This window comes from Coregonus clupeaformis, chromosome 2 (genome assembly GCF_020615455.1).
Source record: "Coregonus clupeaformis isolate EN_2021a chromosome 2, ASM2061545v1, whole genome shotgun sequence".
NCBI lineage: Eukaryota > Metazoa > Chordata > Actinopteri > Salmoniformes > Salmonidae > Coregonus > Coregonus clupeaformis.
In genome coordinates this window covers 12498649-12512277 of record NC_059193.1, presented here as the reverse complement: position 1 = coordinate 12512277, position 13629 = coordinate 12498649, and positions in this window count along the sequence as shown.

The window sequence follows — 13629 nt, the reverse complement described above, 5'->3', positions numbered from 1 at the left end:
ACCACAGGTCTCTACCACAGGTCTCTCTACCACAGGTCTCTATACAGGTCTCTCTACTACAGGTCTCTCTGCCACAGGTCTCTCTACTGCAGGTCTCTCTACCACAGGTCTCTACCACAGGTCTCTCTAACAGAGGTCTCTACCACAGCTCTCTCTACCACAGCTCTCTCTACCACATGTCTCTCTACAACAGGTCTCTCTTACACAGTTCTCTCTACCACAACTCTCTCTAAAACACGTCTCTACCACAGGTATCTATACCAAAACTCTCTACCACAGGTCTCTACCACAGGTCTCTCCACCACAGGGATCTACCACAGGTCTCTCTACCACAGGTCTAACTACCACGTCTATACCACAGGTCTCTACCACAGGTCTCTCTACCACAGGTCTATCTACCACAGGTCTCTCTACCACAGGTCTCTCTACCAAATATCTCTCTACCACAGGTCTCTACCACAGGTCTCTCTACCACAGGTCTCTACTACAGGTCTATACTACAGGTCTATACTACAGGTCTCTCTACCACAGGTATCTCTACCACAGGTCTCTCTACCACAGGTCTCTCTACCACAGGTATCTACTACAGGTCTCTCTACTACAGGTCTCTCTAACACAGGTCTCTCTACCACAGCTCTCTACCACATGTCTCTCTATCACAGGTCTCTACCACAGGTCTCTCTACCACAGGTCTCGCTACCACAGTTCTGTCTACCACAGGTCTCTCTACCACAGGTCTCTACCACAGGTCTCTACCACAGATATCTACCACATGTATCTACAACAGGTTTCTACCACAGCTCTCTACCACAGGTCTCTCTGCCACAGGTCTCTCTACCACAGGTCTATACCACAGGTCTCTTCCACAGATATCTACCACATGTATCTACAACAGGTTTCTACCACAGCTCTCTACCACAGGTCTCTCTGCCACATGTTTTCTAACACAGGTCTCAACCACAGGTCTCTACCAAAGGTCTCTCTTCCACAGGTCTGTCTATCACAGGTCTCTCTACCACAGGTCTCTCTACCACAGGTCTCTCTACCACAGGACTCTACCACAGGTCTCTCTACCACAGATCTCTCTACCAAAAGTCTCTTTACCACAGGTCTCTATCACAGGTCTGTCTACCACAGGTCTCTCCACCACAGGTCTCTACCACAGGTCTCTACCACAGGTCTCTCTACCACAGGTCTCTCTACTTCAGTCTCTCTTCCACAGGTCTCTCCTATCAAGGGTCTCTCTCCACAGGTCTCTCTACGAAATGTCTCTACAACAGGTCTATGCACTGCAGGTCTATACTTCTGGTTGTCTCTCTCTTGCATGATCTCTACCACAGTCTCTCTACCGCAGGTCTTCTCTCTAAGGTCTCTCTACCACGGTCTCTACCTCAGGTCTCTTCTAGGGGTCTCTCTACTACGGGTCTGGTAGCAGAGGTCTCTCTACCACGGACTCTCTACCACAGAGATCTCTACAGCAGCAGCTCTCTACCACCCAGGTCTCTCTACGCAGCGTCTCTACCACAGGTCTCTCTACAACAAGTTTCTCTACCACAGGTCAGTATAGCAAGGTCTCTCTACCACAGGTCTCTACCACAGATATCTACCACATGTATCTGCAGCGGGTTTCTACAAGGTGTCTACCACAGATCTATACCACAGGTATCTCCACCACAAGTTTCTCTACCACAGGTATCTACCGCGTGTCTCTACCACAGGTCTCTCTACCACAGCTCTCTCTGCGCTAAGCTCTCTCGCTGCAAAGGTCTCTCTACCACAGATCTCTACCACAGGTCAACTGTACCAATGATTCTCTACCACGGAATCTCTACCACAGGTTTCTACCTCAGGTCTCTCTACCACGGGTCTCTCTGCCAAAGTCTCTTTACCACGGGTCTCTATCACAGGTCCCGGCTACCACAGTCTCTCACCACAGGTCTCTCTACCACAGGTCTCTCTACCACAGGACTCTCTGCTTCAAGTCTCTCTTCTACAGGTCTCTCTAAAGGTCTCTTCTCTGCCACAGGTCTCTCTCTAGGGTCTCTACCACAGGTCTCTCCACCACGGGTCTCTCTCTCTTCCAAAATTCTCTCTTCCACAGATTCTCTCTAACAAAGGGTCTCTCTACCTTTTGGGTCTCTCTCTGGAATGTCTCTAACAGGTCTATACTACAGGTCTATACTACTGGTCTCTCTACCACATGGATCTCTACCACATGGTCTCTCTGCCACTGGTCTCTCTACACAGGTCTCTTACCACAGGTCTCTACCACAGGTCTGCTCTAAGGTCTCTCTACTACAGGTCTTTGCTAACAAATTTCTATCTCCACACCCAGAACTCTCTACCACAGAAGTCTCCTGGCTTACAACAGCTCTACCACCACAGGTCTCTCTCATGCGTCTCTACAGGTCTCTCTACAACAAGTTTCTCTACCAGGTCCAGTGTAAAGGAGTCTCTCTACCACAGGTCTCTACCACAGATATCTACCACATGTATCTACAACAGGTTTCTACCACCAGGTGTCTACCAGCAGATCTATACCACAAGGTATCTCCACCACAAGTTTCTCTACCACAGGTATCTACCACATGTCTCTACCACAGGTCTCTCTACCCACAGCTCTCTACCAAAGCTCTCTCTCAAAGGTGTCTCTACCACAGATCTCTACCACAGGTCACTTTGTACCAATGGTCTCTACCACAGGTCTACATGAAATAAGCTACAGGGTTTCTACCACCAGGTCTCTCTACCACAGGTCTCTCTACCAAAAGTATCTTTACCACAGGTCTCTATCCACAGGTCTACCACCAGGTATCTCCACCACAGGTCTCTCTCCACAGAATACAGGTCTCTCTACCACAGGTCTCTACTCTCAGTCACAGGTCTCTACGAAAGGTCTCTACCACAGGTCTCTCTACCACAGGTCTCTACAATATGCTTTATTTCAGCTACACAGGAAACAGTTAAAATTTTATTCTACCACAGTTCTACTACATGTAATCTCTACCACAGGTCTCCACAGGTATCTCTAATCAGGTATCTCTACCACAGGTCTCTACCACAGGTCTCTACCACAGGTCTCTACAACAGACCTCACTACAGCTCTCTCTACTAAAGGTCTCCCTACCACAGGTCTCTACCACAGGTCTCTGTACCACAGGCTCTCTACAACAGGTCTCCCTACAACAAGTCTCTACCACAGGTCTTCTCTACCACAGTTCTCAACAGGTCTCTACCACAGGTCTCTACCACAGACCTCTCTACCACAGGTTCTACCACAGGTCTCTCTACCACAGGTCTCTACCACAGGTTCTCTACCTCAGGTATCTCACCACAGGTCCCGTCTCTACCACAGGTCTCTACCACAGGTCTCTACCACAGGTCCTCTCTACCACAGGTCTCTATCACAGGTCTCTACCACAGGTCTCTCTACACAGGTCTCTACCACAGGTCTACAACAGACTCCGTCTCTACCACAGGTGTCTCTACCACAGGTCTCTCTAACAGGTCTCTACCACAGGTTCTCTACCACAGGTCTCTACAGGTCTATATCACAGGTATCTCTACCACGGTATCTCTACCACAGGTCTCTCTACCACAGGTTTCCTCCCCAATTATCTCTACCCCATGTCTCACTACCACAGGTCTCTCACAGGTCTCTCTACCACAGGTCTCTACTACAGGTCTATACTACAGGTCTCTACCACAAGTATCTCTACCACTGGTCTCTCTACCACAGGTCTCTACTACAGGTCTCTCTACCACAGGTCTCTATACAGGTCTCTCTACACAGGTCTCCCTACCACAAGTCTCTCTACCACACGGTGTCTCTCAGGTCTCTCTACACAGGTCTCTACCACAGGTCTCTCTACCACAGGTCTCTACCACAGGTCTCTCTACCACAGGTCTATATCACAGGTATCTCTACAAAGGTTCTCTACAGGTCTCTCTACCACAGGTTTCTACCCCAGATATCTCTACCCATTTCTCTCTACTACAGGCCTCTACCACAGGTCTCTACTACAGGTCTATACTACAGGTCTCTCTACCACAAGTATCTCTACCACTGGTCTCTCTACTACAGGTCTCTACCACCCAGGTCTCTACCACAGGTCTCTATACAGGTCTCTCTACTACAGGTCTCTGCCACAGGTCTCTCTACTGCAGGTCTCTACCACAGGTCTCTACCACAGGTCTCTCTAACAGAGGTCTCTACTTACAGCTCTCTCTAAACAGCTCCTCTCTACCATGTCTCTCTACAACAGGTCTCTCTTACACAGTTCTCTCTACCACAACTCTCTCTAAAACACGTCTCTCACCACAGGTATCTATACCAAAACTCTCTACCACAGGTCTCTACCACAGGTCTCTCCCACCACAGGGATCTACCACAGGTCTCTCTACACAGGTCTAACTACCACGTCTATACCACAGGTCTCTACTACAGGTCTCTCTACCACAGGTCTATCTACCACAGGTCTCTACCACAGGTCTCTCTCAAATATCTCTACCACAGGTCTCTGCCACGGTCTCTCTACCTACAGGTCTCTACTACAGGTCTATACTACAGGTCTATCTACAGGTCCTCTCTACACAGGTATCTCTAACAGTCTCTCTACACAGGTCTCTACCACAGGTATCTACTACAGGTTCTCTACTACAGGTCTCTCTAACACAGGTCTCTACTCACAGCTCTACCAGCATGTCTCTCTATCACAGGTCTCTACCACAGGTTCTACCACAGGTCTCGCTACCACAGTTCTGTCTACCCCAGGTTTTACCACAGGTCTCTACGACAGGTCTCTCACAGATATCTACCACATGTATCTACAACAGGTTTCTAGCACAGCTCTCTACCACAGGTCTCTCTGCCACAGGTCTCTACCACAGGTCTATACCACAGGTCTCTTCCACAGATATCTACCACATGTATCTACAACAGGTTTCTACCACAGCTCTCTACTACAGGTCTCTCTGCCACATGTTTCTCTAACACAGGTCTCAACTACAGGTCTCTACCAAAGGTCTCTCTTCCACAGGTCTGTCTATCACAGGTCTCTCTACCACAGGCTCTCTCTACCACAGGTCTCTACCACAGGATCTCTCTCACAGGTCTCTACTACAGATCTCTACTCAAAAGTCTCTTTACCACAGGTCTCTATCACAGGTCTGTCTACCAGAGTCTCTCTACTACAGGTCTCTCTACCACAGGTCTCTACTACCAGGTCTCTCTACCACAGGTCTCTCTACTCAAGTCTCTCTTCCAGGTCTCTCTAACAAGGGTCTCTACCACAGGTCTCTCTACGAAATGTCTCTACAACAGGTCTATACTACAGGTCTATACTACTGGTCTCTCTACCACATGGATCTCTACCACAGGTCTCTCTACCACAGGTCTCTCTACAGGTCTCTCTACCACAGGTCTCTACCAAGGTCTCTACTACAGGTCTCTCTACTACAGGTCTACGCTACCAACAGGTCTCTCTACCACAGGACTCTCTACCACAGAGATCTCTACAACAGCTCTCTACCACAGGTCTCTCTACCCAGCGTCTCTACCACAGGTCTCTCTACAACAAGTTTCTCTACCACAGGTCAGTATACCAAAGGTCTCTCTACCACAGGTCTCTACCACAGATATCTACCACATGTATCTACAACAGGTTTCTACCAAGGTGTCTACCACAGATCTATACCACAGGTATCTCCACCACAAGTTTCTCTACCACAGGTATCTACCACATGTCTCTACCACAGGTCTCTCTACCACAGCTCTCTCTACCAAAGGCTCTCTCTACAAGGTCTCTCTACCACAGATCTCTACCACAGGTCACTGTACCAATGATCTCTACCACTGGAATCTCTACCACAGGTTTCTACCACAGGTCTCTCTACCACAGGTCTCTCTACCAAAAGTCTCTTTACCACAGGTCTCTATCACAGGTCTGGCTACCACAAGTCTCTCCACCACAGGTCTCTCTACCACAGGTCTCTCTACCACAGGTCTCTCTACTTCAAGTCTCTCTTCCACAGGTCTCTCTAACAAGGGTCTCTCTACCACAGGTCTCTCTACGAAAGGTCTCTACCACAGGTCTCTCTACCACAGGTCTCTCTACTTCAAGTCTCTCTTCCACAGGTCTCTCTAACAAGGGTCTCTCTACCACAGGTCTCTCTACGAAATGTCTCTACAACAGGTCTATACTACAGGTCTATACTACTGGTCTCTCTACCACATGGATCTCTACCACAGGATCTCTACCACAGGTCTCTCTACACAGGTCTCTCTACCACAGGTCTCTACCACAGGTCTCTACTACAGGTCTCTCTACTACAGGTCTCGCTACCAAAGGTCTCTCTACCACAGGACTCTCTACCACAGAGATCTCTACAACAGCTCTCTACCACAGGTCTCTCTACCCAGCGTCTCTACCACAGGTCTCTCTACAACAAGTTTCTCTACCACAGGTCAGTATACCAAAGGTCTCTCTACCACAGGTCTCTACCACAGATATCTACCACATGTATCTACAACAGGTTTCTACCAAGGTGTCTACCACAGATCTATACCACAGGTATCTCCACCACAAGTTTCTCTACCACAGGTATCTACCACATGTCTCTACCACAGGTCTCTCTACCACAGCTCTCTCTACCAAAGCTCTCTCTACCAAAGGTCTCTCTACCACAGATCTCTACCACAGGTCACTGTACCAATGATCTCTACCACTGGAATCTCTACCACAGGTTTCTACCACAGGTCTCTCTACCACAGGTCTCTCTACCAAAAGTCTCTTTACCACAGGTCTCTATCACAGGTCTGGCTACCACAAGTCTCTCCACCACAGGTCTCTCTACCACAGGTCTCTCTACCACAGGTCTCTCTACTTCAAGTCTCTCTTCCACAGGTCTCTCTAACAAGGGTCTCTCTACCACAGGTCTCTCTACGAAAGGTCTCTACCACAGGTCTCTACTACAGGTCTATACTACAGGTCTCTCTACCACAAGTATCTCTACCACTGGTCTCTCTACCACAGGTCTCTACCACAGGTCTCTCTACCACAGGTCTCTACCACAGGTCTCTCTACCACAGGTCTCGCTACCACAGTTCTGTCTACCACAGGTCTCTCTACCACAGGCCTCTACCACAGGTCTCTACCACAGATATCTACCACATGTTTCTACAACAGGTTTCTACCACAGATCTCTACCACAGGTATCTCTACCACAGGTCTCTCTACCACAGGTCTCTCTACCACAGGTCTCTACCACATGTCTCTCTACCACAGGTCTCTCTACCACAGGTCTCTCTACCACAGGTTTCTACCCCAGATATCTCTACCACATTTCTCTCTACCACAGGCCTCTCTACCACAGGTCTATACTACAGGTCTATACTACAGGTCTCTCTACCACAAGTATCTCTACCACTGGTCTCTCTACCACAGGTCTCTACCACAGGTCTCTCTACCACAGGTCTCTATACAGGTCTCTCTACTACAGGTCTCTCTACCACAGGTCTCTACTACAGGTCTCTCTACCACAGGTCTCTACCACAGGTCTCTCTACCAGAGGTCTCTACCACAGCTCTCTCTACCACAGCTCTCTCTACCACATGTCTCTCTACAACAGGTCTCTCTTACACAGTTCTCTCTACCACAACTCTCTCTAAAACACGTCTCTACCACAGGTATCTATACCAAAACTCTCTACCACAGGTCTCTACCACAGGTCTCTCCACCACAGGGATCTACCACAGGTCTCTCTACCACAGGTCTAACTACCACATCTATACCACAGGTCTCTACCACAGGTCTCTCTACCACAGGTCTCTCTACCACATATCTCTCTACCACAGGTCTCGACCACAGGTCTCTCTACCACAGGTCTCTACTACAGGTCTATACTACAGGTCTATACTACAGGTCTCTCTACCACAGGTATCTCTACCACAGGTCTCTCTACCACAGGTCTCTCTACCACAGGTATCTACTACAGGTCTCTCTACTACAGGTCTCTCTAACACAGGTCTCTCTACCACAGCTCTCTACCACATGTCTCTCTATCACAGGTCTCTACCACAGGTCTCTCTACCACAGGTCTCGCTACCACAGTTCTGTCTACCACAGGTCTCTCTACCACAGGTCTCTACCAAAGGTCTCTACCACAGATATCTACCACATGTATCTACAACAGGTTTCTACCACAGCTCTCTACCACAGGTCTCTCTGCCACAGGTCTCTCTACCACAGGTCTTTACCACAGGTCTCTTCCACAGATATCTACCACATGTATCTACAACAGGTTTCTACCACAGCTCTCTACCACAGGTCTCTCTGCCACATGTCTCTCTAACACAGGTCTCAACCACAGGTCTCTACCAAAGGTCTCTCTTCCACAGGTCTGTCTATCACAGGTCTCTCTACCACAGGTCTCTCTACCACAGGTCTCTCTACCACAGGACTCTACCACAGGTCTCTCTACCACAGATCTCTACCAAAGGTCACTGTACCACTGATCTCTACCACTGGAATCTCTACCACAGGTCTCTACCACAGGTCTCTCTACCACAGGTCTCTCTACCAAAAGTCTCTTTACCACAGGTCTCTATCACAGGTCTGTCTACCACAGGTCTCTTTTACACAGGTCTCTCTACCACAGGTCTCTCTACCACAGGTCTCTCTACCACAGGTCTCTCTACTTCAAGTCTCTCTTCCACAGGTCTCTCTAACAAGGGTCTCTCTACCACAGGTCTCTCTACGAAATGTCTCTACAACAGGTCTATACTACAGGTCTATACTACTGGTCTCTCTACCACATGGATCTCTACCACAGGTCTCTCTACCACAGGTCTCTCTACACAGGTCTCTCTACCACAGGTCTCTACCACAGGTCTCTACTACAGGTCTCTCTACTACAGGTCTCGCTACCAAAGGTCTCTCTACCACAGGACTCTCTACCACAGAGATCTCTACAACAGCTCTCTACCACAGGTCTCTCTACCCAGCGTCTCTACCACAGGTCTCTCTACAACAAGTTTCTCTACCACAGGTATCTACCACATGTCTCTACCACAGGTCTCTCTACCACAGCTCTCTCTACCAAAGCTCTCTCTACCAAAGGTCTCTCTACCACAGATCTCTACCACAGGTCACTGTACCACTGATCTCTACCACTGGAATCTCTACCACAGGTCTCTACCACAGGTCTCTCTACCACAGGTCTCTCTACCAAAAGTCTCTTTACCACAGGTCTCTATCACAGATCCGTCTACCACAGGTCTCTCCACCACAGGTCTCTCTACCAAAGGTCTCTCTACCACAGGTCTCTCTACTTCAAGTCTCTCTTCCACAGGTCTCTCTAACAAGGGTCTCTCTACCACAGGTCTCTCTACGAAAGGTCTCTACAACAGGTCTATACTACAGTTCTATACTACTGGTCTCTCTACCACATGGATCTCTACCACAGTCTCTCTACCACAGGTCTCTCTACCACAGGTCTCTCTACACAGGTCTCTCTACCACAGGTCTCTACCACAGGTCTCTACTACAGGTCTCTCTACTACAGGTCTTGCTACCAAAGGTCTCTCTACCACAGGACTCTCTACCACAGAGATCTCTACAACAGCTCTCTACCACAGGTCTCTCTACCCAGCGTCTCTACCACAGGTCTCTCTACAACATGTTTCTCTACCACAGGTCTGTCTACCACAGGTCTCTCTACCACAGGCCTCTACCACAGGTCTCTACCACAGATATCTACCACATGTTTCTACAACAGGTTTCTACCACAGATCTCTACCACAGGTATCTCTACCACAGGTCTCTCTACCACAGGTCTCTCTACCACAAGTCTCTACCACATGTCTCTCTACAACAGGTTTCTACCACAGGTGTCTTCCACAGATCTTTACCACAGGTATCTCTACCACAGGTCTCTCTACCAGAGGTCTCTACCACAGGCCTCTCTACCACATCTCTCTCTACCACAGCTCTCTCTCTACCACAGGTCTCTCTACCACAGGTATCTCTACCACATGTCTCTACCACAGGTCTCACCCACAGGTCTCTCTACCACAGCTCTCTCTACACAGCTCTCTCTACCACAGGTCTCTCTACCACATCTCGCTCTACCACAGCTTTTTCTAAAAAACGTCTCTACCACGTCTCTCTTCCACAATTCTCTACCACAGGTCTCTACCACAGGTTTCTCTACCACAGGTCTCTCTACCACAGGTCTCTCTACCACATGTCTCTACAACAGTTCTCTCTACCACAGTTCTGTACCACAGCTCTCTCTACCACAGGTCTCTCTACAACATGTTTCTCTACCACAGCTCTCTACCACAGATCTCTCTATCACAGGTCTCTATTTACATTTTTTACATTTTAGTCATTTAGCAGACGCTCTTATCCAGAGCGACTTACAGTTAGTGAATACATATTTTTTTTATACTGGCCCCCCTACCACAGGACTCTCTACCAAAGGTATTTCTACCACAGGTCTCTCTACCACAAGTCTCTCTACCACAGGCCTCTCTACCACAGGTATCTCTACCACAAGTCTCTCTACCACAGGTCTCTAACACAGGTGTCTCTACCACAGGTCTCTACCACAGGTCTCTCAACCACAGGTCTCTCTAAAACTAGTTTCTTCTACAGGTCTCTCTACCACAGGTCTCTACCACAAGTCTCTCTACCACAGCTCTCTACCACAAGTCTTTCTACCACAGCTCTGTACCACAGCTCTCTACCACAGGTGTCTCTGCCACAGGTCTCTCTGCCACAGGTCACGACTACAGGTCTGTCTACCATAGGTCTCTCTACCACAGGTCTGTCTACCACAGGTCTCTCTACCACAGGTTTCTCTACCACAGGTCTCTTTACCACAGGTCTCTTTAGCACAGGTCTCTACCACAGGTCTCTCTACCACAGGTGTCTCTTTCACAGGTCTACCACTGGTCTTTCTACAAAATTTATCTCTACCCCATGACTCTACCACAGGTCCCTGCCACAGGACTCTACCATAGGTCTCTCTACCACAGGTCTCTCTACCACAGGTATCTTCCACAGGTATCTCTACCACAGGTCTCTCTACCACAGGTCTCTCTACCACAGGTCTCTACCACAGGTATCTCTACCAAAGGTCAATACTACAGGTCTCTCAACCACAGGTCTCTACCACAGGTCTCTCTACCACAGGTATCTCCACCACAGGTCTCTCTACCACAGGTCTTTCTACAACAGGTATCTCTACCCGATATCTCTACCACAGGTCCCTGCCACAGGACTCTACCATAGGTCTCTCTACCACAGGTCTCTCTACCACAGGTCTCTTCCACAGGTATCTCTACCACAGGTCTCTCTACCACAGGTCTCTCTACCACAAGTCTCTCTTCCAAAGGTCTCTCTACCACAGGTCTCTCTACCACAGGTCTCTACCACAGGTCTCTCTACCACAGGTTTCTATCACAGTTCTCTTTTCCACAGGTCTCTACCACTGGTCTCTCTACCACTTGTCTCTCTACAACATGTTTCTCTACCACAGCTCTCTGCCACAGGTCTCTCTACCACAGCTCTCTACCACAGGTCTCTCTACCACAGGTATTTACCACAGGTCCCTCTACCACAGGTCTCTACTACAGGTATCTCTACCACAGGTCTCTACCACAGGTCTCTCTACATCAGGTACCGCTACCACAGGTCTCTACCACAGGTCTCTCTACCACAGGTCTCTACCACAGGTCTCTACAACAGCTCTCTACCACAGTTATCTCTACCACAGGTCTCTCTACCACAGGTCTCTATCACAGGTCTCTCTACCACAGGTCTCTCTACAACAGGTCTCCCTACCACAAGTCTCTCTACCACAGGTGTCTCTACCACAGGTCTCTCTACCACAGGTCTCTCTACCACAGGTCTCTCTACCACAGGTCTATATCACAGGTCTCTCTACCACAGGTCTCTTTACCACAGGTTTCTCTACCACAGGTATCTCTACCAAAGGTATCTCTACCACAGGTCTCTCTACCACAGGTTTCTACCCCAGATATATCTACCACATGTCTCTCTACCACAGGTCTCTACCACAGGTCTCTCTACCACAGGTCTCTACTACAGGTCTATTCTACAGGTCTATACTACAGGTCTCTCTACCACAAGTATCTCTACCACTGGTCTCTCTACCACAGGTCTCTGTACCACAGGTATCTTCCACAGGTCTTTACTACCGGTCTCTCTACCACAGGTCTCTCTACCACAGGTCTCTCTACCACAGGCCTGTCTACCAAAGAGATCTCTACCACCGCTATCTACCACAGGTCTCTACCACAGGTCTCTCTACCAAAGGTCTCTCTACCACAGGTCTGTCTACCACATATCTCTATCACAGGTCTCTACCACAGGTCTCTACCACAGATATCTACCACATGTATCTACAACAGGTTTCTACCACAGGTGTCTACCACATATCTCTACCACAGGTATCTCTACCACAGGTCTCTCTACCACAGGTATCTCTACCACAGGTCTGTCTACACAGGTCTCTCTACCACAGGTCTCTACCACAGGTCTCTACCACAGGTCTCTACCACAGGTCTCTACCACAGATATCTACCACATGTATCTACAACAGGTTTCTACCACAGCTCTCTCTACCACAGGTATCTCTACCACAGGTCTCTACCACAGGTCTCTCTACCACAGCTCTCTCTATCACAGGTCTCTACCACAGGTCTCTACCACAGATATCAACCACATGTATCTACAACAGGTTTCTACCACAGGTGTCTACCACAGATCTCTACCACATGTATCTCTACCACAGGTCTCTCTACAACAGTTCTCTACCACAGGTCTCTCTACCACAGGTCTCTCTACCACATGTCTCTACAACAGTTCTCTCTACCACAGTTCTGTACCACAGGTCTCTCTACCACAGGTCTTTCTACAACAGGTATCTCTACCCGATATCTCTACCACAGGTCCCTGCCACAGGACTCTACCATAGGTCTCTCTACCACAGGTCTCTCTACCACAGGTCTCTCTACCACAGGTCTCTTCCACAGGTATCTCTACCACAGGTCTCTCTACCACAGGTCTCTCTACCACAAGTCTCTCTTCCACAGGTATCTCTACCACTGGTCTCTACCACAGGTATCTCTACATCAGGTATCTCTACCACAGGTCTCTACCACAGGTCTCTCTACCACAAGTCTCTACCACAGGTCTCTACAACAGCTCTCTACCACAGCTCTCTCTACCACAGGTCTCTCTACCACAGGTCTCTATCACAGGTCTCTCTACCACAGGTATCTCTACCACAGGTCTCTCTACCACAGGTCTCTACCACAGGTCTCTCTACCACACCTCTCTCTACCACAGGTCTATATCACAGGTATCTCTACCAAAGGTATCTCTACCACAGGTCTCTCTACCACAGGTTTCTACCCCAGATATCTCTACCACATGTCTCTCTAACACAGGTCTCTGCCACAGGTCTCTCTACCACAGGTCTCTACTACAGGTCTATACTACAGGTCTCTCTACCACAAGTATCTCTAGCACTGGTCTCTCTACCACAGGTCTCTACCACAGGTCTCTCTACCACAGGTCTCTATACAGGTCTCTCTAC